Genomic DNA, 26,242 nt, shown 5'->3' with positions numbered 1-26,242 from the left:
GTCGGCAAGTCGACGCCAGTGTCCCTTCTTCCACCGCCAAAGCCATTGCACACACCAGGTAACGCTTGGCTTGGATGGCAAACTTAGAAAAGTGAGTTTACCTTTTTTCTACTGCAACTCAGCTGAGGAAGCAGAAAAAAAGATGTGCAGGCAGCCACGTTGCTAGTAACTATTTGTGAGGTGGCTATAAAGGCGCACAGCACGTTCAAGTTTGAAGCACGAGAAGACAAAAATGACGTCGACATTTTGTTACAGAAATTTGAGGATTTCTACAAGCCTGAAACGAATATAACCTTGCAGGAATTCTGTTTCGGATCAAGAAACCAAAAGGAAAGAGAGAGCTTCAGTGAATGGTTGACCGAATTACGTATACTAGCTAAAAACTGTGAATTTGGAGCGCTAGAAGATCTCATTATGTGCAGCTGCATTATTCTGGGCATTCGAGACAAGAATTTGCAGGAAACGTTGATCGCTGAAAACCCTTCGTATCAGAAGACTCGATATCTGTCGCGCACATGAGCAAGGGAAAGAGCAGTTTCGTGAGATAATCGAAGCAACCGCAACCGCTCAGAGAACCAGAGTTCATGCGATAGCATGTGACAGAAACGCTTGCAGTAAATGCGGCTACCAGACACATCGCAGCGGAATATGCCTGCGAACGGGAACACCTGCAAAAAAAGCGGCAGGCGGAACCAATTTGCCCAAGTATGCAAGACGCCGCGGCCATCACGAGACGCGGTTCAGATACGCAGAGATTTGCGTGAGCTGCGTCTAGAAGCTGACAAAGACTATTTCTAGGAGAGATTTACAGTGCATACCATAACAACACATAAGTGGAATGCGACGCTTCTTATTGAAGCCACACCAATGGCGTGCAAATTAGACACGGGCGCAAACTGCTGCGTTATTTCAAAACGAGACATAGAGAAGCTACCAGATAAGACAACAGAAGCCTGTCGGGTCACGCTTGCGGCATTTTTCTGACACAAAACTTCATCGCAGAAAAAAGTACGGCTGTTACTTTCAGCTAATAAAAATTTCATGAATAAACACTTTCATTGTAGAGCAGAACGAGCAGGTAACACTGAGTGGCTCAGCGGCGGCACGTCTGGGGTTCATCAGCCGCTTGCGGAGCATTGAACACGAGCATATTAACCCCCCAGCACAGCCTTTTGCAGAAGTCTTCAAAGGGCTCGGCCAGCTAAGGGACTCCGAGTACAAAATGAAGCTCAACCAGGTGCCGTGGGTATCGTCGTGCCCGCTAGAAGAGTCGCTGTGTTCCTTCAAAACAAGGTCAAGGCGAACTACAGCGCATGGAAGACCATAGAGTGATAACAAAGGTAACTGAACCTACGGAATGGTCCAGTCGCACAATCACGGTAGTGAAAAAGGACAAAGTTTGCATTTGCCTGGATCCAACAGAGCTGAACAAGTCACTGTTGCGCGAGAGCTATCCTATGGCAACAATAGAGGTCATAGTTCTGCGACATTCCGAGGCAGGTTTTTTTTTCTACTTTAGATGCGGCATCTGGATTTTGGCAGATTAAAGTGCACGATTCAAGCTCAAATCTCTGCACTATGAGCACGCCATATGGTCGCTATCGGTTTCTTCAAATGCCGTGTGGCATCGCCTCGGCCCCAGAGATTTTCCAAGCAGCAATGCACCGCCTGTTAGAAGGGTAACCATGCGTTGCAGTAGCCATGGACGACATACTGCTTTGGGGAAGGACTAAAGAAGAGCACGATTACCACTTGAAACTCTTGTTGACACTCTGCAAAGAACAAAATCTTAGGTTGAACTTCAAGAAATGCGCATTCTTGCAGCCCCATGTGCGTTACGTGGGTTACATATTCAGTGCAGAGGGCCTGCGAGTAGACCCGCAACGAGTGCAAGACATCCTACAAATGCCGGCACCCGAGAACAGGAAGGAGCTACTAGTGTTCGTTGGTATGAATTATTTCTTACAGCGATTCATTCCGAGCACGTATGATGTTACTGCCCCGCTGCGAAACTTACGGCGCAAATGCATTGCATGGATGTAGACAGAACAGCAAGACGAAAGTTTCGAAAACTTGCGGCAGTCCTTGGGGCAAGCGCCTGCGCTATCCTACTTCGACCCGAAAAAAATTTCACCCTCTCAGTCGACGCGAGCCAATTCGGTATTGGTGCGGTGCTTCTTCATGAATGCCGCCCTGCCACTTTTCCATCTCGGTCCCTCACGGACGTACAACAGCGCTATGCGCATGTTGAAAAAGAAACGCTCGCGATTGTGCACGGTTGCGCGAACTTCCACAATTACATTTACGGTCAGCCAGAAGTAATGGTCGAAACCGGTCATCGCCATTTGGTGCCGATTTTCAAGAAGCAGCGGCACCAGTGCCCCCTTCGTTTGCAACACATGAGGCTCGTCTTGCAGCGGTATCCCATCAGTATTCTCGACAAACCGGGCAAGGAGCTCTTTCTTGCGGGTGCTTTGTCACGATTGCCGAGCAGAGTGTGTATGGCTGAAGAGACCGAGCAGTTTAAAGTAAATGTGCTCGAATTTGTTTCTGCTTCCAAAGCATGCATCGAAGACTTCCTTGCAACAACCGATAGCGATCCAACCTGCTCAAGCTACGAGGATATGCGGAAACAAGCCGGGCGGACGATAAACTCGATATCCCGGAAGCCGTGCGCCCCTACTAGTCATACCGCGGGCACATACACACCCAGGCTAGCTTACTGTTCCGCAGCAATAAGGTAACCGTACCACTCTTGAAGAGAGCAGTAATATTGGGTCTCCTTCACGCCGCACATTCGGGAGCAGACAAAATCAAAGAACGAGCGAGAAGCGTTATGTTCTGACCCAGTATGTCCGCGGATATCGAACAGTACTGTAGAGTTTGTAAGATCTGCCAAGCGTATCAATCACGGAACCCGAAGATGCCACTTGTGTGTCACGAAGTGCCTAGTTTACCCTGGGAAACTGTACAAATGGAAATGTTCTCTTACGGCGGCCGACAGTTTGCCATAATCGTAGACTTCCATTCCTTCTTTCTTGAGATACGTGAATTGCATAACGTCACAGCACAACTGCTGAAATCACGGTTTGCGGATATTTTTGCTGTTCGTGGACTTCCCTTAATGCTGTGCAGTCATAACGGCCCACCGTTCCACAGCGCGGAATTCAAAGAGTTTCTGAGCACATTGGTTATCGCAGACGTAACTAGAAGCCCGTATTACCCGCGCTCTAAGGGAATGGCTGAGAGGGCTGTCCAAGAGGCTAAGAAACTACTAAAGAAGTGCTCGCATAGGACACCCGACTTCCAAATGGCTTTACTTGAGTGGCGCAATACCCCCAGGGAGGCGGTGGTGAAGTTCCCTGCGCAGAGACTGATGGGACGACTGACGAGAACCCTGCTCCCAGTACCCAAAACGCACCTGGTACCAGAGACTGTGCCCTGCAAAGCCATTCACCGCCGTCTGCAGGAAATACGTCAGCGTCAGAAAGTCTACTACAACCGCGTCTCCAGACAGCAGCCCCCCCCCCCCCCCCCCTTTGTAGGGGCAACAGGTAACAGCGTACGACACTCTTCACTGGACCTGGGCACCTTCTGTGTTCCTAAGGCCAGCGGAACTACCACGTTTAGCGATCCTGAGAACGGAAGATGGCTGGGAGATCAGGCGGACCCGAGAGCATCTACGTGACGTCGGCCCACAAACGCACGATCCTCTAGAGTCTGATGTCCCAGACGTCGAACCCCCTTTCCCAGAGCTACGATGAAGCGCACGGCAAGGTCGCAAGCCCTTTCTGTACCAATTGCCTGAGAGACGTTGAACTAATTGTTTAAAAAAAGGGAAGATGTGGCAGAGCAGCCAGACGCGCGGCATCATGACCTGTGACGTCACACTCCTGTTCCTATATATACCACCGCCCCACCAACAATAAACGCTGTTATTCACCGACAACCGGCTTGCTTAAAACTAATAGATGACATCAACTTATTCTTACTACGAATTATAGGAATATTAATGATGCACTTGGCCGGTGAGTTGAAAATCACGTATGTTTTACGCAGCCTTATGAAATCGTATATTTGTATCCTCCGGAGGACCACCAATGGAAGATTTGTCCAATATATTGGACAACCAAACACAGCGCGCCATGGCTGTCGAAACAAAGCTTTTCGAGCTGCTACTGACACCCGTGCTGTCATCTCTTGACTACAGTCGAAGTCATTCTGTTTCCCACGTTTCTACGAGAGTTGAAAATAGCGGGACCGAGCACGAGCGCCTTTGGCGACTGCCGCCCAAGAAGCGAGTAAATTTGCGTTTTTTCTCGCATGTAATAAAGCATATATAAGCCTTGGTTTGGGTTGGTTAGAACTCAAGAAAGACAGACAAACGCGTATTTGAGCTATGAATGCGGTAGGTTTCGTGAGTGCGTGATGTATTTTACAATGCCCAATATATTGGACATTGGGTTTCAATTAGAGCAAAAATATCACAGTACGCACATGTAGTCTGTTGGCGCTATTTAGCAAATACCAGATATTTGGCTGCAATTACTTGCAATTCTTAGGAACGGAGGAAGCCTAAAAGCAGTGAAGAAGAAACTAGGAATAGACAAGAATCAGATATATGCGTTAAGAGACAAAGCTGGCAACATCATTACTAATATGGATGAGATAGTTGAAGTGGCTGAGGAGTTCTATGGAGATTTATACAGTACCAGTGGCACCCACGAAGATAATCGACGAGAGAATAGTCTAGAGGAATTTCGAATCCCACAAGTAACGACGGAAGAATCAAATAAAGCCTTGGGAGATATGCAAAGGCGAAGGCGGCTGGGAAGGATCAGGTAACAGTAGATTTGTTCAAGGATGGCGGGCAGATTGTTCTAGAAAAACTGGCCACCCTGTATACGCAGTGCCTCATCACTTCGAGTGTACCGGAATCTTGGAAGAACGCTAATATAATCCTAATCCATAAGGAAGAGGACGCCAAAGACTTGAAAAATTATAGACCGATCAGCTTACTGTCAGCTGCCTACAAACTGTTTACTAAGGTAATCGCAAATAGAATCAGGAACACCTTAGACTTCTGTGAAGCAAAGGACCAGGCAGCATTCCGTAAAGGCTACTCAAGAATAGACCATATTCACACTATCAATCAGGAGATAGATAAATGTGCGGAATATAACCAACTCTTATATACAGCTTTCATTGATTACGAGAAAGCGTTTGATTCAGTCGAAACCTCAGCAGCCATGGAGGCATTAAGAAATCATGGTGTAGACGAGCCGTATGTAAAAACACTGAAAGATATCTATAGCGGCTCCACAGCAACCATAGTAATCCATAAAGAAAGCAACAAAATCCCAATAAAGAAAGGCGTCCAGCAGGGAGATATGATCTCTCCAATGCTGTTCACAGCGTGTTTACAGGAGGTATTCAGAGACCTGGATTGGGAAGAATTGGGGGTAAAAGTTAATGGAGAATACCTTAGTAACTTGCGAATCGCTGATGATATTGACTTGCTTAATAACTCAGTGGGAAAATTGCAATGCATGCTCACTGACTTGGAGAGGAAAAGCAGAAGGGTGGGTTAAAGATTGATCGGCAGAAAACTAAAATAATGCTCAACAGTCTCGGAAGAGAACAGCAGTTCACGATAGGAAGCGAAGCACTGGAAGTAATAAGGGAATACATCTACTTAGGACAGGTAGTGACCGCGGATCCGGATCATGAGATTGAAATAATCAGAAGAATAAGAATTGGCTGGGGTGCGTTTGGCAGGCTTTTTCAGATGATGAACAGCAGGTTGCCATTATCCCTCAAGAGAAAAGTGTTTAACAGCTGTGTCTTACCAGTACTCACGTACTGGGCAGAAACCTGGAGGCTTACGAAAAGGGTTCTACTTAAATTGAGGACGACGCAACGAGCTATGGAAAGAAGAATGATGGGTGTAACGTTAAGGGATAAGAAAACAGCAGATTGGGTGAGGGAACAAACGCGTGTTAATGACATCTTAGTTGAAATCAAGAAAAAAATGGGTATGGACAGGACATGTAATAAGGAGGGAGGATAACCGATGGCCATTAATGGTTACGTACTGGATTCCAAGGGAAGGAAAGCGCAGCAGAGGGCGGAACTTTAGGAACTTTAGGAACTTTAGGAACTTTGTAGGGACAACATGGCCACAATTGACTTGACCGGGGTAGTTGGAGAAGTATGGGAGAGGCCCCTGCCCTGTAGTGGGTGTAAGCAGGCTGATGATGATCATTATGATGACCTGCAATTACGAGCTGTCTCAACACAGTTGAGACAATGCGTGCCTCGAAAACCTAACTCCGATGGCTTAAAGAGTGTTGTGCTTGTGGCGCCAAGTGTCCTTTTGCATTTTGAAGGGACCTTATGCCAAAGAACTTTTGGAATTGGAGCGTCAGCTGTCCTCAGGTTGGCAACCAATCTCGCTCCTTTAAGACACCTTTTTTTCATAGTTACTTCACGGCTGGTCCGTTACTTGATAAGTTGGCTGTGAAGGACACATCGGGTGCCAGATCAGTGAAGAACAATAGGATTCCAAAAGGTGCGAACCTGTCTAGCGAAAGTGGGCTTAAAGCTAAAGGACGAGGAATATCGCAAATGATTTGCAGAGATGATGGCCAAAAAATTATGTTTAGATGGCACGACGACAAAGCCATAACACTAACGTCATTTGTTCTCAGAAAGCATGACACGTCTCATAGTTGGTCCAGCAAGGAGAAAAAAAATGTGAATCTTTCTAAGTCAAGCATACTATATTTGTACAAGAATATGGGAGTTGTCTAGATGGCCGACCGCATGATCAGCTATTACCGAATGAAATCGTTATGGTCAACACCTTATGGCCAAGAAATGACCATCAGGTGCTTTTTGCACTTGACGGGCGGGACCTTGGGACCAAGGGACCAAGCAACTTATGGTTACAGTACAGAAGAGATATGCGCGACCAACAAACGAACCACGGAGGTATTCTAGTTTTTGGATTTTGCATCTCTGTGGCAGAGGCACTGGTCACTGAAACACTGCTAATTCCCACAAACAACGACAGTGATTCACACTGGCACGCTCCACCGCCTCCTTTCATGTCCGATCAAAAACATTCGGTGATTTGCGGCGACTTTTCGAAGCTCCGAACGCAGCTCCCAGAAGACTGGAAGATTGCAGCATGGAAACCAAGTTTTTATGCGAAGCATATTACGAGAGCTCAACCCAGCTCCTCAGGCGCGGCGGTGTCGCCATGAAATCACGTGACACCGTGACGTCACGACAGAGGAGAAGTGGCTTTGGCTCAACTCTTGCAAGACGGGCTGGGTGGGAATCGAACCAGGGTCTCCGGAGTGTGGGACGGAGACGCTACCACTGAGCCACGAGTACGATGCTTCAAAGCGGTACAAAAGCGCCTCTAGTGAATGCGGTGTTGCCTTAGAAACGAGCTGTCTCTAAGGCGTGCGTCTCTTGCTCAGGCGCACATTTCGTTGCCGCGCCGAACGCTGCTTTGCTCGACGCTCACCGCGTCCAATGCGGGGCGCGTAGTCGCTGCCGTGTAGCCCATTGTCTTACACCCCTTAGCGGGTCGACGGGAACGCTGTCGCGTTCCACTCTTGAAGGCGAAGAAGTAATGCATGAGTTGTTTCTTCGTCTAGCCGAACCAAATATAGCCAAGCAACAGCAGTTCACCAGGCTAAACAGTGGTTCAACAACTAAAATAAAGGCTAGTATGCTTCGCATCCTGGGCTTAACCTTACCTAAGCCACAGCCATTTTTTTTTTGCACTAACTGTCCACTTTTAAATTGCGTGACAGAGGAGCGACGATGCTTTGAGAAAGCCCATTCCTCCTAATCAAAGAGATTCATAGCTGGGATCTTCTTTTACATTGTTGGCTTGTACTTTTGTATTTGTGGCAACGGCAAATAAAAGTTAATTTTTGTTGCAAAAACCTTTGTTTTGGCCACTCGCCCCAACTACGCCATTTCGTCTCTTGACGGAAAAAAACCCTTAGAGGCCCAATTAGCAATATATTGGAAATAGTGCTGAGTCGAAACAACGCGTCAGACAGCAAATCTGCTTAACACTTTTCAATTATCCATCCCAAAAACTCATTTCACATAATTTAACAAAAATCCGGCAACCTAAATTAACTCTGGGCTTCAGGAGTTATCTCGACAACCAGTCATATCGCTTCATGCATATTGGGTGTTTCTTTTTGACTATGCGCGCGGGTGTACCGACAGAGAAGAAGAACTGTTCCTTGAACTCCACCTGCCGGCTGAACCAATCAGTGCTTCAGCTGTTTAGAAAATAAATCTTGTAAATTGTTTTGAGTATAATTATTCACTCCATCACATAACACTTTGCTGAAGGTTGGCGTCACTCGTTCTTAGCACAGTGCTTCGAAGTGGCGCATTATCCAGCTTTCTTTCATAGCTCCCGGTGAGACAATCCACTTGTATCTACACATGCGACTCCAACTACAGCGTACGTCACGCTTACTGATCTCTGCGATGCTGGCATTATCGACGAAGATAACATTAGCGTCGAAGACAGAACCAGCATGTATGAGCGGGTTAGGCAGAAAATTCACTGGGATTATAGTATTGCGCTAGAAAGTGCAGTATGATCACGTTAGATTTCGTAGGGCACTTCACGTACTTTCCTGGGGGCAACATTCTATCTAGCTGTGCATGCTTATATTTACCCATCTTATCCGCCTACCGGCTCACTACATAGTCAGTGGTCGAGTGTGCAACATCACCACAGCATCGCATAACTCTGCAGTACTGGCTGCACCACTGAGCAGGCGCTCGACCTGAGCAGTCGTGCTGTCGGCTGCTCAGGTCAAGCGCCTGTTCTATTCTCGCGCTAGCTGCACGCGAGCCAAGCTTCTTTTTCGCCTGCTTTGTAGGCGATAGTAACTCCGCTACACAACCCCCCACCCTCTCACTGCGAAGCTCGATTGAAATAAAGTCCAGTGGTAAAGTCCAGGTAAAGTGCGCAGATGGGGCCGCCGTTTGTAGTGTCGGGTCCATGCAATCCGAGATAGCTGTACCAGGCAGCACCGGCAGCGAGGTTGTGAGCTGAGGCGCCACTGTGATCTATAGATGGATGGATTGATGAAAAACTTTATTAGGGTCCTTTAGGGCGCGCACTAGCACGCAGTGGGCCACTCCTACGTCGGGACAGAGAGGCTGAGCCTCTCCGCCGCGTCGTGGGCCCGTTGGACAGCCCATAACTGTTCTTCGAGGATGGGGCTTTGTAGGACCGCATCCCGCGGTGAAGAAGTGTTGCTTTCATCGCCGCGTAACGCGGGACATCGCCAGAGCATGTGAGGTAAGTTCGCTAAGTCATTGCATAGTGCACATGCATTTGTTGTCTGAATTACGGGGTCTGAATTACGGGCTTGTGAAGAACAAGAGGGTTTCGGTATGCCCCCGTCTGTTGAAGCCTTAGTGTCAAAGCCTGCGGTGCACTGAGTTTGCAACGTGGGAGGGGGCAGATCCTCCGAGCCAAGTAGAAGTGCTTAAAAATTTGGCTGTACGAGGAAAGAGAGTGCCGATTGTCAGTACCCCCAGCGTCACGCTGCTCGGTAGCTACGCGGTTGACGATCCCTCACGCAGCTCCGTGTGCTGACTCACTAAAGTTGGGCGGGGCACCCTCGATCTGTCCCATGTAGGCTGGAAACCAGATCAGTGTGTGTGGCTTGATCTCCTTGCTTCCTAGTATCCCAAGGGCGAGCTCGGATATGGTTCCTTTGACAAATGCCCTAACACCTGGTATCGAGTCGCTGTATATTCATGTACTCTTGTCGTCCAACAAGGCCATCGCTATTGCAGCCTCCTCTGCGATCTCAGAAGACGTCGTCCGAATCCAGATTGCGTTCGTTATTTGCCTTTCATGATCTATGCTAACTAGAGCGAACGCCTGTCCGTCGGCGTAGCGCGCTGCGTCTACGAAACTGTTCTCCGAAGCCCGTTCACGAGCCTTTCCCAAGAGAGCCAAGATATAATAGTGCATTGTGAAATCGTCATCTGCCGCAGATTCTCTTAGATTGCCTGGACTATAAAAGTTGGAGCTCCACAAATAGACCGTCTGATGGCTAGGGACTTCTATGGCGATAGCACAAGAATTTTTCACTCATGTTGTTGCAGTATAAGTGATTCTAGAGCTGAACAAACCAAATCGCAGAACTGCTAGTGCAAAACTTCGATAGGCCATGCATCCGCGGTAGGTGTGACCACAGAACATCGGAAGGCTGGTCTGCTGCTGCTTGCGGTGAAATCTCGAATGCTGATAGCATCAGGGTTCTGGTGATCGCTGAATGCAACGGCGAAGTTGTCGTTGTGGTATCGTCGTGCCTACGAGAGTGAAATTTGCGCCTAATGGAGCCCGTGGGCGAGCCGCTGTATCGGTGATGAGTCAGGTGCTGCTGAACGGAAAGCGGGTAGCTTGCGGGAACGCTCAAGGAAGGAGAACGGCTGGCCATAGAGAAGCTGAAAGCGCTCGAATTCGGCCCAGTGAATTACTTGGATATAGTCGTCACACAGCTGCCGTTGAGGCAGGGAGGGGGCTTACGAGACGACTGGAGGTTTGATGATGGGGTCGGCATGGGCTGACGATCAGCAGTGGGGGACGCAGGCGATGTGGGATTTCAATCGACAGAATAACATGATGGTTCAGCTGGCGAGAGCTGTTTTGGTGGAGCGCCATTTGGAGGAGGCTGAGCGCTCGAGATGACGTAGTGAGCAAGGATGGCTGCCCGCAAATCCTCGTAAAATTCGGGGCCGGGAGGTGGCAACCGGTGCCTGAAACACTGTCGGAGCTTGCATCCTTGTTAAAAAGGAAGTGCCTGTCCAGGTGTATGCACCAGACGTGCGGCATGTCGATGTAGAATTCTCGCAGACCCTACAACCACGGGAAATGTGGGAAATGGGGAAATGTGCCACGTCAATCGCCTTGGCAGAGTCGTTGCGCTGGCGCTAGCATGGCTGGGCTCTGTCGTCCGGGTCACCAATTTGTGAGTTGACGCCGGCATTACTCAACTCATTTGTTCAAGTCACCAGTTTGTGATAGGTGGCGCAAACAGGTAGCCGCCTTGCTCTGCGCACCAGCCGTTTCTGGTCCTCAGAGTCAGCGCCGGCCAGCAGGTTCCCCCACTGCTCTCCAGATGGTGCACTGTTTTCTGGCTTCTCCGTGACACCATTGCACTGCCAAACCACACAATAATGCACATTGGATTTTCCGCACAACTCACTGCTCTATTTGTGTAGTTTGCAATGTATCTTGTCTAATAATATGGTGCATGAGAAGGAATTTGGAGTCGTCGTAGGTTCACACTTTCTCCTTATTATGCGTGGAGCGAGGTAGTGGTTATTTTCTTCTGAGCAATTTGTAATATTTTAAAATGTCCACGTATCGTTTTGGGATTGGCGTAGGAGTATGATCGCCTCTCAGGGATGCCCGGTTGGTATAACCTTGGGTTGCAGCATCGGCGGCCATGTTCCCCACAAAGAAATCGTGCCCATGCGTCCAAACTATATAGAAGTGCCACTGTGGAGAGTTGGCCTTCCTGAAAATTTCTGCAGGCTGTTTGGGAGTCTTTAAAAATTGTTATTTTTCCATGACAGCTGGTTGTCGCGAGCACAATCGCTGCATCTTCTGCCTAAAAACAATATTATCGCTAGCCGCATCTTGCCATCCACCGCAGAGGAGGCCAGCGAACGTGCTCTCGACGCTATCACCCGGCCGTACCAAGCATCCGAAATTCCACACGCTTGCTTCCTCACGTCGCAAGAGAACCAGTAGCGTTTCTACGACCGACAACAAAGAGCTGTGACTTGTTGCTTGGTTCGCTAGTACTGCTTTCGTCCGGGAACTGTCCCGTTCGGCTGAAATGAAATCTGTAATCCATACCACGCGCCGCATACCGCGATTCTAGATATGTATAACATTGTTTCAGTCACTACCAGTTCCTCATCGGCCTGGCAGTCCAGTGACGGTGTGCATGTGACTCTCAGCAAACCTGAATATTGAAACCTGAACATAAAATTCTAGACACACGCTTGCACTATCGTGGATAATGCTACAAGCATATTGCATGTTTCGTTTGGAAGATGCGCATGTGTGCTCCGACGAAGACGACGAACTGCTCGTTGGGGTCCAGCTGTCGGTTGAACTGGTCAGCGCTGCAGTTTCCTTATATAAATATATCGTGTAATTATTCCTCAATATAGATGGAACACTATGAAGACCCCAGATAAGTAGATCAGCCAATTCGTGAACGTTCTCGCACAAGCAAGAAAGCAGTGGTGTCATCAGTGCATAGTAGACTTAGTTGCGGGAGTTATGCCGTCAAGTAAATTAATAAACAACCGTAAGAGCTGGTGGCCTCATATTGAACTTTGATAATAAGTTCTAGTGTCCGATGAGGTATAAAAAATTTTCAGAAACTTATCTCACCGTGACTGTCCATGATAATAGGAATAGCATTCGAACAGTGCAGTGAGAGATCACATTGCTGACGTCACATTTGTTTAACGGGTGTATTGGCAATTATAACAATTTTGTTGCTTAGGCTCTATGCCACATAATCCGATATCGTTGCACTTTGCTATGGCACTCTCTTGTCTAGGTGGTCCATGAGTATGGAGGATGGACGACCCCTGTGTGCCGCCCATGCAGTGCCGATGCAATGACACAGAACAGTTGATATTGACACCGAACGACAAAGACGTATACTTACGACTTATCACAACAATGAATTGTCCTTATTGACCACCTGAGGACAATTAGATAACGAAGACGGTAGGCGATGATGGCGTGACGACAACGATATAAGGAAAGCTGAATTAAGAAGCGGGAATGGCAACGATGGCACCGCCAAGATGGCCTCAAAACAACGCTATGACAACCGATCTATGGTGGCGTCTTTGTGAAGAAGACGTAATTGTGAGGCTGACATGACACCGGTGATGGTTCATCATATTCATCACCATGTTTTTATTATTAACTTCAGATAAGCAAGGAGAAAAAGGGAGCATCGAAAAATAATAATGCACCCTTCTACTCTGTAACGAACGATGACCAGTGAAGCTGTGTATGTGGGTCTCTTAACGTCGAACTTGGACTTTCGGCCACGGTCATACCGGCATAGCATTGTCTTCGGGATCGGCTCGCGTGTGGGGAGAGCTTCACGCCTGCTTTACCTACGCCGCGGGTCGGCCCGGCATAGCACAATCTTCGGGATTTTGTTTGCACACACGGGCATGATCCTGGGGGAACTAGCTCTTTATAGCTTCGCTATGAAAGCTGGGACTTTTTCTACTTGACGAAGCTCCAGTTTCCCAAGCAGGCACTGGAGAGGCTACAAAAATGTACTGGGTGTTAACATAAATGCATCTTAATAGAGGTACATGTACACACTTTCATATTATTGTTTGAAAGGTGGTTACAATACATTTGTGTAAAATATCACTTAGTATGCCAGTAGAATGTTGTCTGTTGCATATTTTCATCCGAAATCCTTATATGCCCAAGTTCACGAAAATCGGCCGGTGGCATGACAAAAACCAGGTACCAAAAATGGCCGACGGCACAAAGAGTAAAGACGGGTCCACAAGTTCCCCTATTGACGTCAGATTTATCAGTGTCCCACGCAACCCTGCGTCGCATCTTCCCTATATACAAAAGCTCGCCCAACACTTTTTATGTTGTGCGGGTTACCGTCGTCATCATTTTCTATCACGCGATAGCGCTCCTTCACTGCGGAATGGCGCCGCCGCGTTCTGCGCATCCATTTTTCGGCCAATGAGTTATAGTGTGTAAGACGCAGATACGTGACAGAAGAAAAACAGAACAAAGCAACGTTCGCGGCACCAAAACCTGGGTGTATAAAATGAAGTGTGCCACCACCAAAAGGAATGCCGTGCAAGTTTACAGCGTGCACGACGACATGTGGTCGAATACCCAGGTTAAAAAGTTTAACCAAAGTGATTGGAATGCTTTCGCATTGCCACACCTAAGCAGTCTTAGGGATCTATGGCAATTTTTAATTTTTTTATGCAATTTTAATTTCACGTAACCTATGAATGCAGAAAATACAAAATTAATTTCACGCAGAAGGGACAATGAAAGCAAGTTACAATCGGGAAAAGTTCTCCCGTTTTTTCTGGAAATTATTTTTCACACTGGCAAGCATATACGCGCATCCACACAGAAAAAGAAAATAGAAATAGAACACACCGCTGATTACTATACTCCGTAATGCAAAATTTGAGCGCAGCTCTATACGACTTTTCATTTCGCGTGTCAATATAAGGCGGAAGCTTTAAGTGGCTTGTCGTAATGACTCAGAGCCGGAAAAAGCAGTTTCTATTGTGGAGTGGTTCACAAATATCGTCATCCAGTCGAGTGGTTTAAAAGAATCGACGAGTGGTACAAAAAAAAAATCATCATGAGCAATAGCTTATACCCGAAAAGGCAACATATTCCGTAATCGCTCATACCCTCGTAAGCAACCACATGTTATTGAATAGAATTTATTGACAGCAAGGACAGAGAGGTCGACCATAGCTAGGACACTCTATTCTGCTACTCTGCACTAGGGAACACGGAAGGGGAGTGAAAGCACTCGTTTGGATTGTGATGATACGAGAAGTGGTGAGTGCGCATGTATATGAGATAGTTGTCCTGCTAGCGCCACTCGTATAGCTTCGTGTGCTGCAGAAATTCAACAGCGCTTAGTTGCTGCATTGAAGATGCAGCGTCAGGACATGGGGCCAGGATAGCGTCTTCTGACAGTGGTTGCTTGCCAGTGCTGGCTAGGGAACTTTCTAACGTCAGTAACTCCAGAATACATGCCAGGCAATCGCACAGCGTCTGTTCCAGCGTTTCAGGCTGCTAGCAGTGTTCCCAATCAGACCTGTGCGACCGGCCAATGAGGTGCACGTAGCGACGGGTGAAAGCAATGTCCAGCCGAATACTGTGTAGCAATGACGTTTTGCTCCCCGTAACCTTCGGGGGCAAACAGAATTTACCGTCTAGGTAGATAATATACGGACACCTGTTCATGCTCTCACCGTGGCCTCTGTGTGCCTTTGTAACGTCCTGCATGAGTTTCTTGATCATAGAGTTCGTGTCAGGTGCCGAGTAGGCAATCCGTACTTTATCAGAGAAACCGAAAGCAGACCTTTCCTCACTGTCAGCGAGTTCATTACTAGTAACACCATAATGACTAGGCAGCCATTTCAAAGTGATCACGTGCCACCTAACTCGGCACTGTGAAGAATTTCGGTGATTTCCAGCACAAGCACACGCGTAAGCAGGTCCTTTCTTTAAAAAGCATTTTAGCGCCAGTAGTGCTGATTTGGCATCGCAGAACACCATTCATTGAAGAGGAGTCTGCGTTTTCATAAAACGTACAGCCTCCTGTTTTCCCGCAAGTTCAGCATCCGTAGATGTCGATTTGTGGTTTAATTGAAATCGTCGAGTAATTCCAAGTTGTAGGATGACAAATGCTGCCGTTGGGGCAGATGTTGTAACCGGACCATCGGTATATATTTGTACAGTCCCACCATATAATATAAATATATGGTACAGGGCGAGCTATTTCAAGCCAATGGAAGGAATGTGGGATGTCTTCATAATTCCGGGTATCTGAAGCCTCACTAGTGGCCTCAGCAACGTCCATGGAGGTGCCTCAGTGATGTTGGTGGCCTGCAACCTTGTGGGTTTAATGCTTGCATGACATCCAATAGTTTTAGAAAAAGCACAGTCAAGGTTGGTTCTTTGAAGTGTTGAGAGAGAATGATGTGAGTGTCTGGTCAGCAGGCGAACATAGGTTCGCACAGGTTCACAGGACCTGTATACATAATTGTACAAGCCCGTGCTTCCGCTATTGTGCCCTTAGGTAACGTGCAGTGGGGCAAACGAAGGCATATCCGAAGTGATTGTACCTGAAGACTCTGCAGCGTACGCATACAAGGTGATCCCATGTTAGATAACACAGGCATGCTGTAGCTTGTGTAACCCACAAAAACTTCCTCGTACACTTGAAGCAAAAATTTTTCAGAGTGGCCCACCTCAGTCTAAATATCGCATAAAAAGCGTGTATGAAGTTTGCCAGTTTACCCCAAAGTGCAGTAACATGTTTGGTCCAAGAAAGATTGCGGTCTATTATGACACCAAAAAATCTGTGGTCAAATATCATCAAAAGGGAGCGCCGTTTCGTCAACAACGATTGTACGTAAATGCCAACACTGCCCATTTAGTTACTGACAGTAGCAAGCATCTACGGCGCAAGTACTTCGCCCTGACGGTAGCCGCACGTTTAAGGCTTGCACGCACTTGTGGGCGTGTTACCCTAGATGACCAGATACAGCTATCCGCGTGCGTGCTAATATGCGTTCTTTCAGGTAGCTAGTCGGCAAGGCCAACCAATACGACATTCAACAATATTGGGCTAAGGACTCCATCCTGCGGAACACCCATGCGAACGTCATGTTCATCAGTCTCGCCATCCGAAGTGGACATTAAAATGGTGTGGGCACTGAGGTAACTGTGCAGCCATGCGTACTTCCGGCCACCAACTCAAATATCATCAAGCGCACGAAGAATAGAGTGGTGGAAGAATGGTGGAATCGAATGGTTGTCGTGGGCACCTATTATATCGAGAAATATTGCACATGCCAGAAGACGGCGTCTCTTTTCCTGTTGAACAGAAGATACTAGGTCGATCACACCGTCAATAGACGATCGGCTTCATCGGAATACATTGATAAAATCAGGAAATCGACCACTTTTCTCGAGCAGCCATTCCAGTCTGCTCAATACCATCCACTCCATCCGTTCACCCACGCATCTTGCCAATGCTTTTGGGCGATAATGCGAAAGATCACTTGGGCATTTCCCGGCTATTAGCCGAGCCGCAAGACGACTGCACTTCCAGTGACCAGGAACCGTTGTAGTGTCCTACGTAGAGTTGTAGAGCGTATGGAGAATTTCTCGCGCTTCAACTCCAAGATGACTAATTGCGGAGTATGCAACTCCATCTGATCCTGGACACGATGACCGGCCGGAAGTAGGTATCGCAGCGTCGAGCTCGTGCAATGAAAACGGCGCATCCAGACGGTGAGGACTAGATACTAGGAAGAGACAAGCATGATTGCCTTGGTATACCGTTAGAGGTACTCACAAGTAAATAACAGAAGTCATCGGTGACCTCAACTTCACGCTGGTTTGCCGTATGGCCACAGCGGCGAACGAATGCAGCTGTTGTGGAGGCAATGGAAGGCTTTGCACTGCTTTCCAGATTTTAGAGAGAGGTTTTCTCGGATCCAAAGAGCCACAGAATGATCTCCAGTGTTGTTTTTCAAGCTTGTCAAGTTGGCGCAGGACATACCACTGAGTGCAGCGAGATGCATCGACGTCTAATTGTGATGTGGTTCTGTATTTCTGTTCTGCGCGATGCCGTATCGCGTGAAGTCCCTCGTACTGGACGGAGGTGTGGGCTGGACGGAGGGGCAGTCATCCAACCGCTTCAAAACCCGTTCTTGTTTGTTGTACAGATTCTGGCGTTCCTCGGCACGTGGCATCCCTTGGATTCCTTTTGCGAAGCTATCGTCCTGCCTCTATCACCATGTTACGTCAGAGCTCAACACTATGGCGGAAACGCCACATCATCAACCCTTGACACGGCGTACATCGTGCCCCGACTTGGCTGGCCATTCCCATCGCCTACGACACCAGTCAGCCGGACGTACTTAAGAGCGACGCTTTCATCGGGCCACTTCAGTGGGCTGGACGGAGCGGCAGCCATGCAACCGCTTCAAAACCCGTTCTTGTTTGTTGTACAGGTTGGTAAACACCCGTCGTTGCACGCTAAGCGATCGAGTAATATCTGTCTGCTGCTCTTCCTAGGCACACTGGTGATTCTTTGTGATTTTTTGAGTCTATATATGTTGTCAAATTGCTTATGTTAGCTGGGGATGTGGAACAGAACCGTGGTCCTCAAAAGGAGATTCTAGACGCCATTGCGGCCTTGTCGGCTAAAAGTGACGCATGCCATACCGAGGTAATAGGGATGCTGCCAGAGGTCCGAGCTAATCAGCAAAAACTTGAGGAAAAAGTTTCCAGCTTAGCCAGTAGGCTCGCAACAGTTGAATCCCTGGTGAAATCATATGAAGCAAATCAGAATGTTGATCTACTGAGAGTAGTCGATGAAGCTGTGCGAGACCAAACTGCAGCAATAACTTCTCGGTTGGACGAGCTGGAAGACCGCTCTCGCCGTGACAACCTTATATTCTACGGAATTCCTGACGTCCCAGCTGAGAATTGGTCCAAATGTGAAACTAAAATTCGAAACTGCCTTACTAGTTTACTACAGATAACTTTAATAGACGAAGCCATTTCCCGCGCCCAGACGCTGGGTTCCTATCCAGTAAATAAACACCGGCCCATAATCGTAAAATTCTCGTCCTCAAAACTTAAGCAAAAGGTTTTCATTGAGCGAAAAAAAATTCAAAGGTTCTGGCATTTCTGTTAGCGAAGACTTCTGCCACGCCACACGCTTGTCACAGAAAAAATTGATTGAATTCGGAAAGGGTAGCGGACAGAAATATGCGCTACGGCTCAACCGTCTACAAATTGACAAAAAAACTTATGTTTACTCTCCGGTAACTGATCGTGTGTGCGAAATCCACACAAACGAGCTTCGTTCAACAAATTCTGTCCCAAATGCACCTTCTGATGGCCCTAGCAATTCGCAAACATAGCGGAGTCATGGTCGGGTGGCAAAAAATATTTCTCATTTGTATTCAAATATTCGCAGCGTATGCAACAAGCGGGATGCTTTATCTTCTGTCGTTGACACGTGCAGTGCCGATATTGTTATCCTGACAGAGACATGGCTTTCTAGCAAAACTGAAGACCGTGAAATTTTGGAATGCGAGGGTGTATACCGTTTCTATCGACGTGACCGCGATGTGCGGTGTGGTGGCGGTGTACTTATCGGTGTTCGTGATTCGATTACCGCTGCTGCAATTGAGCTTGCCTCACCATTGAAGCTAGTGTGCACGCGCGTAGGCTTCAAACGCAAAAATTTTATCATTTGCGTCGATTACAGGCCCCCTTCCTCACCTAACACATTTTGTTCAGACCTTCAAGATGCCTTAAATAGTCTAATTTTACGGTTCCCTTCCACGCCACTAATACTCCTTGGGGACTTTAACTTTCCTGGTGGCGTGCCTCATAATCAGAAAGTGGTTTTGGCACGTAAAACCCCATAATTTAATTTTTAACTTTCCTGGCAATAACTGGCATACTGATCCCCCTTCAACCCAAGAGTGCTGTTCTGAATATTCCGTTTGGCTTGATTTTAACCTGCACCAGCTTGTTCTGAAGCCTACTCGATGTTCTGCACACTCGGCTAATATCCTAGATTTAATCCTTACTACATCCCCGGAATTTCTTTCGCCCCTAACTTACCTACCGGGTATTAGCGCCCATTGTATAATCCAGTGTAATTTGCAGTCAACCATGCGATCTGTTACCTCGTCGAAAGTTATACGTGATTACAAAAATGCTGATTTTGCCGCAAATAATAACGAACTAGAAACTTTCATCACTGTCTACATTCCAAGTTTCCACACTCGATCGGTTGAAGAAAACTGGTCAATATTCAAAGAAAAAGCCAACTCCTTAATTAACCGGTACATCCCGCAAAAACGTATTTATTCTAATTCTCGCGCACCCTGGTTCAACTCGCGTCTTAAACGTTTACTGAACAAAAAGAAAAGGAGTTTCCGACGAGCAAAATTAACTGGCAATCATGATCGTTGGAATGCTTACACAATAGCACTGAGCGACTACAAGAATGCTGTAGCAGAGTCCAAAACAACATTTTATGACCACACGTCGCCTTCTTTTTTGAAAGACTACCCACAGAAAGTTTGGAGTGTGGTCAACGGTAAAAAATCTAGTGCCATTGAACTGTGTGATCCTAACAACGAACCTGTCGATCGGAGTGTCTGTTGTGAAGTATTGAATGACGCGTTCATATCTGTATTTTTGGAGTCTGTGCTGTGCGCAAGCGCTGTTTTTTCTGATGTGCATTATTTTCCAATGCTCCCCATTACCATTGACCTTGATGGCGTTGTAAAGTTGATACAGACCTCAAACGTTTCTGCATGCAGTGGAGTAGATGGTATCAACACGAAATTTCTTAAGGGAACTATTATTTTTTCATCTATAATTCTTAGCGAAATCTTTGCTCAGTCACTTCAAACTACCATCCTTCCGAATGATTGGAAGGCAGGGATGGTGATTCCCGTACATAAGTCTGGCAGTCGGTACTCCCCACTTAATTACAGACCTATATCCCTAACTAGCGTTCCCTGCAAATTAATGGAGCACATAGTTTACTCACACCTGGTTTCATTTCTCGAGTCAAACTTATTTTTCACCCACTACCAACACTGATTTAGAAAACACTATTCCTGCGAAACACAGCTTTTGTCATTCACTAATGATTTATTCCAGGCGATGGATGCTAACTTTATTATTGACTGGATTTTTTTAGACTTCGCCAAAGCATTCGATACTGTTTCACACTAATTACTTTTAACTAAATTAAGTAACCTCAACATTGATCCTAACGTGCTTGCTTGGATCAAGTGTTTCTTGTCTAACCGTTCCCAATTCGTTTATGCTAACGAATACTTCTCTTCCACTGGTCGAGTAACCTCCGGTGTACCGCAAGGCTCGGTTCTAGGACCATTATTATTTTTAATTTATAATAATGACCTCCCCGACCAAATAAATCATCAATCAAGTTATTCGCCGATGGCTGTGTTCTCTATCGTGTCATTTCTAACCCTGGCGACTGCGATACTCTTCAATCAGACATTGGCATAGTAACATGATGGTGTGCCAGATCCCAAATGAAGCTCAATTGTAATAAATGTAAGGCGATGCGTGTGTCCCGTGTTGTAAGAAATACCACCCTTCCTACATACAATATTAACAACATACCTGTAGAAAATGTATCATCATATAAATATCTTGGTATCTACATTACACACAATCTTACATGGAACATTATTATAAATTACATTTACGGTAACGCTAATCGCATGCTTGGGCTTTTACGGCGTAATTTTTCATCGGCAACTGCAGCTGTCAAGTTATTTCTGTACAAATCTTTAGTGAGGCCTAAACCTAATATGCATGCTCCATTTTCCACCCTTCTACTCTAAAGCTAAAAAACACCATCGAATCCATTCAAAACCGAGCTGCTCGTTTTATTCTTTCGAATTATTCTCGTCATGCAAGTGTCTCATCAATGAAACTAACCCTTGACTTGTCTAAACTAGAGTTACGTCGTAAATACTTTCGCCTATGCCTTTTTCACAAGATTTATTACTCTAACGAAACACTTAAGGATGAACTAATCTCCCCGCCATCATACATATCGTCACGCACGGATCATCGTTTTAAGGTTGAAGTTCCAACTTGTCGCACCAACGTTTATTTTGATTCCTTTATACCAAGAACGACGAATGACTGGAACCGCCTCCCTGCCTCCATCACTGCCATTTCTGAAGCCACCAACTTCAAGAACATTGTTAATGAATTTGTTTTCCGTAATCACCACTCCTCTCTGTAATGCCTCCGGGCCTTGAGAGTATGACAATAAATAAATAAATAAATAGGTGATTGAGGCGTAGTTAAGCTGCGGTGTTTTGTTGTGTTGCATAATGTTGGCGCGATGACGTCTTCAATATTGGATAGTGATTGGATGGCTTGACAGATAGTGTCCACAGATTCTCGATATGTTGGCCAATTGATGGACCTCACAGTGTGCAGAGCTGGGGGATTAACCATTTCAACTGAATTCATGTATATGCTTTTAGATGGTCATTCTATGGGTGTCGATATCAGTACACCATCATGTAACAGACAGAAGACTTCTTGAAACAAACGCAATGTCAAGACACCTGCCGTAGTAAGAGCATCGAAGGTATGTTGGCGACCCATCATTGATCACCACCAAGCCTTCACTGAGCGTAACGTCAGCCAAGTCTCGACCGCGGGCGTTCGCCGAAGCAGATCCCCACATGGGATGGTGGGCATTAAAGCCGCCGATGGCGTTATGGGGACCTGGACAAATTTGCAGTATGGAGAGCAAATATGAACAGTCTATGCTCAATGTTGGGGGTATATTTCCTGCAATTACGGAGAATATGCGCCGCTTGTAGTTGAGTGCTGTGCACACGTACTCGTTGGAAGCATGTGGAGGAATGTCTTTACGAAGGCACGTTAAATTCCGATGAACAAAAGTGAGCACATTGCTAAAATTGTGGTCGTTCCTCTACCACAATGACACCTATCCGGATATTCGCAGTAAGGACACCATGTTTGGTTCACATAATACAGCCACGGGAAACTTGCACTTGAACATCCATTTCCGAAAGTGCGTAAGGTGGTCTCGCAGGCCTCTGGCATTCCACTACATTATTGCGGATCTTCGTAAGTGGTTTTCAAAAGAGAGCGTCATGATGCCTTTTGTAGAGCCGCTAGGAGCAGTTTCGAATGCCTCTAGCACATGTAGCACGGTCTTAGTAACCGGCGTCTGTGGTCCGCAGAGAAGTTTACAAGTCTTAGTTATGAGGTGTTTCAGCGTATTTCATAGATTTTTGTTTTTTTTTCTTATCATTCTCAGCCACCTTTGCAGACACATCATGCGACGCATTCATGCTTGAGCGTTTGGATGGAAGCGACGACCATTCAATGTCGCTGTCGGTCGGTGGGAACCTCATTTTATGCTGCGCATCAGTTCGACGTACTGGTGCCGAAGAAGGTATATCGGGCTCGTATCTTCATCGCAGAAGGAAACTTGGCAAGTGAGGAGCTCGGCATGCGTCCGATGGTCCATATGTTCGGTAAATACTCTTGTCTTACAGTCGTCTGTCTCGCGATCGGCACTTGCGGCGGCGTATCGATGTAGCAGCCTGTCTGTCAGTGGAGTTGTCACGCACCATCGTTCGAAGCCTTGAAAATTGTTCCTTGATTTTCATGCAGTCGTTTGATGTCGCTTCATGCGGCGCGGTTTGGACATTTTAGGTCAGTGGCTTTGCAGCTATCATTTTTATGGGCCCCTCCACACCGTTGGCATGTTACGTCGCCCTTGCCGCGCTTACGTCTCCTATTTGAAACACTAGCGACACTGCACCAGCTCTGGCACGTAGGAGTACACACGGTGTCTTACGCATCCAACTTTTACATGGCCAGGTAATGTTTCAAAGTCAAAGACTAGTTTAACGCACGGAGATTGACCGAAGTGGTCAATCTGCATCATCCGTGTGGTAGAATTCAAAAGCCTCTTGAGGTAAGTGTCTGTGATTTCTTTGCCCACGTAAGTGATAACGCGAGTCGAGGTTCCCTTTTTACGCACAGAAAAGGAACGCAATGGGACAGTAGTAACGTGGCAGCTTTTGGCGTATCTATAATTGACTTGTTGTTTCCTCCAACCGAGAGGATGTGCCGTGGTGGGGTAATTCTGATCTCGCTTAGTTGGCCTGGAGCAGTTCGGTTACAATACTATGTTAAGCTTTGCCTGTTCTAGGTGTTAAGATCGTTGGTTGCTGTGGTAGGGAACTAAGCAACAGTGAATTATTGCTCACGAGTGTTTTGCTTGGGTAACGATTCACTATATGTTGACATCCTCCTGAGTTTTTCTTAAAGCGACGACCAGTGAGAAATGTGAAATCGTTGTCCGATTCCATTTCTTCAACCGTTGCGCTGTCGGAAGATGCAAGGGTGATAGTGAAAGGGCCAGTGCGGTAACTTGTCTTCGATGTAGTCAGCCGTGGGCGACCAGGGTTAAACGCTTGGTTGGATCGCCATGCCGGAGGACGGCGGTGTTCCCTTTGCACAAACTCTGATGTAGAAAAACGTTCGGGACACAGGAAAATGAAGAGATTACACGTATAGGCGCCCTTCATCCAAGGCACTTCTTGTTGCAAACATGCAATGGCGGAATATGAATGAAGACGCGAAAGAAAAAGAGAACGAAGGAAAAAAAGAAAGGAAACATCAATATCTGCAATCGCTCATACCCACTTAAGGAGGCAAATATGCAATGGCTGAATATGACAGAAGAAACGAAAAAAAAGAATGACAGAAGGAACGTAATGAAGAAAGAACGGAGGAAAGAAGAAAGAAAGAAAGACGGAAAAAGTGACAGAAAGGAAAAAGGCGGCTCAATACTACCCACATGGCCCGACACCGCAACTCCATGCTTATGTGTGGCATGCAGAGCTCACTTGAAACACTAAATCTGCGCATTGCGCGGCCATCCAGGGAAAAGTGTGTGTGGGGAAAAGTGTGGGGAAAGTGTGTGTGTTTCTCTGTATGAGTGCATGAGCTCGTGTGCCTCCTGCACCCTGCGAATTCCTCCGCCAGATGGCTGGCTATCAGACGCTCCAGCATGCGGTACTGGTACTCAGCCTTCCTGTTTATTCTTGCGAGATGTCTAGCGTCATGTTTCCATTAAGATTATGATGGTTGACATTATATGTAATATTACTGTTAGCCCTTGCACCAATTCACTTCAACAACAACAACAACAACAACAACAACAATAATAATAATAATAATAATAATAATATTAATATTATTATTATTATTATTATTATTATTATTATTATTATTATTATTATTATTATTATTATTATTATTAATATTATTATTATTATTATTATTATTATTATTATTATTATTATTATTATTATTGTAACCGTAACGATCACATTGAACACGTTGAAGTGAGCATGGCATGTTTAGCGTCAGCAAAAAAGGACAGAAAGAGAGAAGATAACGCATTGCGCTAACTTCAACAGCTTTATTCTCAGGAAATAAACACCTATATAAGCCACGCACAGTGGCACCCCAGTATTCGAATTTATCTTCCAAAAAGACCATCTCTATCTAACAAGTCGACCAAAGGGGCACTAGCACACGCTTTTCTACTTTAACAGATAACCTGAGCCTCAACTATCATTCCCACAACTTTATCTTTGTGCTTCGAAGAGCTAGGCGGGACCTGAAAAACGTTGCGCTGTCGCATTTCTGACAGTGAGCATACAAATGACCATCGTGCACATTCTTCGCGCTTGAAGTTAGCGCATTGCGTTGTCGTCTCCCTCTCTGCCCTTATCCGCTGCCACTAAACGTGCTATCCAAGCCCGTTTACCAACGCGCCCAACAAGCTGCAATGTATGTCTTGTTTATGAAAATGGCAATGTTGTCCTAAAGGCTGCTGAACTGCTTAAATTTTCTGCTGCCTTTGCAGAATATTTGCTTTTTGAAGATGGTGTGAAAGGTGCTTCTGCCTCAAGAAGCCTTCCTTCTGCGACTTGTACGGTGTGTATGATATGAGTAAATGAAATCCTTGTTTTCAACTGTACAAAGTGCCTCATGCCATCCTTTGTGGCAATGATGGTACCCTACGCGCACTGCTTAAGACGATGAGGATTGCTATAGGGGCTATTTTGTACGGCATATCTTATTTTGTTGTAGCGCAAGCTGAAGAAGGACAACAGAAAGGCACGTCTGACACACACAGCGCTGTGCTTAAGACGTATGGAAGCATACATGGCCCTGTACTCGCAACTTTCTTCAATGGTTCCCAAAAGTCTAGTAGGTTTCCTAGCACTTGGACGGCACCAAAGCTAGTGCTCGTACATAAATGAAGTGCTAGAAGTGAGGTTAATAAGTACTGGTCTATATGGATGCTGTGCCCTGTATCAAAAGTGTTTGAATCTATTAAATTATCTGCTTTCTCTTATTCGTAAGAACGTGTTAGCACAAGAGCAGCATGGCTTTGTATTACCGCGCTCCGAAACAAACTTGGGCACGTTTATGTCCAATGCTTCCAGTGTCGTACATACTAGGGGATAATTAGATGTTGTTTACTCAACTAAAGTAAAGCATTTGATGTAGTTTGCCAGCAGCTCATTACGAATCTCCCGCGAATCTCTCACACCATACATACCTACTTCCATTCCTGCCTTGGTATCAAATTAAGCTGTAGGCAGTAGGCTACATTGGCATTAATGGACGCAGTTCACTCAGGTACGAGGGCACTCGCGGATTATCTCAATAATCAGTGGTTGGCTCTATTCTCTTCCTGCTGTTTATAAATTACATTTCGTCAGCGGTTCA

The 26,242-nt window shown here is 46.3% G+C and overlaps 1 protein-coding gene and 1 pseudogene across 9 annotated transcripts in view; one reads left to right on the top strand and one right to left on the bottom strand.

The window, feature by feature from the left end:
• The window catches only part of LOC139059860 (uncharacterized), a 418,798-nt gene that overhangs the window by 358,474 nt on the left and 34,082 nt on the right, over positions 1-26,242 (bottom strand). The window lies entirely within an intron of this gene.
• On the top strand, positions 14,666-18,792 carry LOC135916470 (uncharacterized; annotated as a pseudogene).

Source organism: Dermacentor albipictus, chromosome 5 (genome assembly GCF_038994185.2).
Source record: "Dermacentor albipictus isolate Rhodes 1998 colony chromosome 5, USDA_Dalb.pri_finalv2, whole genome shotgun sequence".
Lineage (NCBI taxonomy): Eukaryota > Metazoa > Arthropoda > Arachnida > Ixodida > Ixodidae > Dermacentor > Dermacentor albipictus.
The sequence above is the reverse complement of the archived record's forward strand: the minus strand, read 5'-3'. Positions and strand labels throughout refer to the sequence as shown.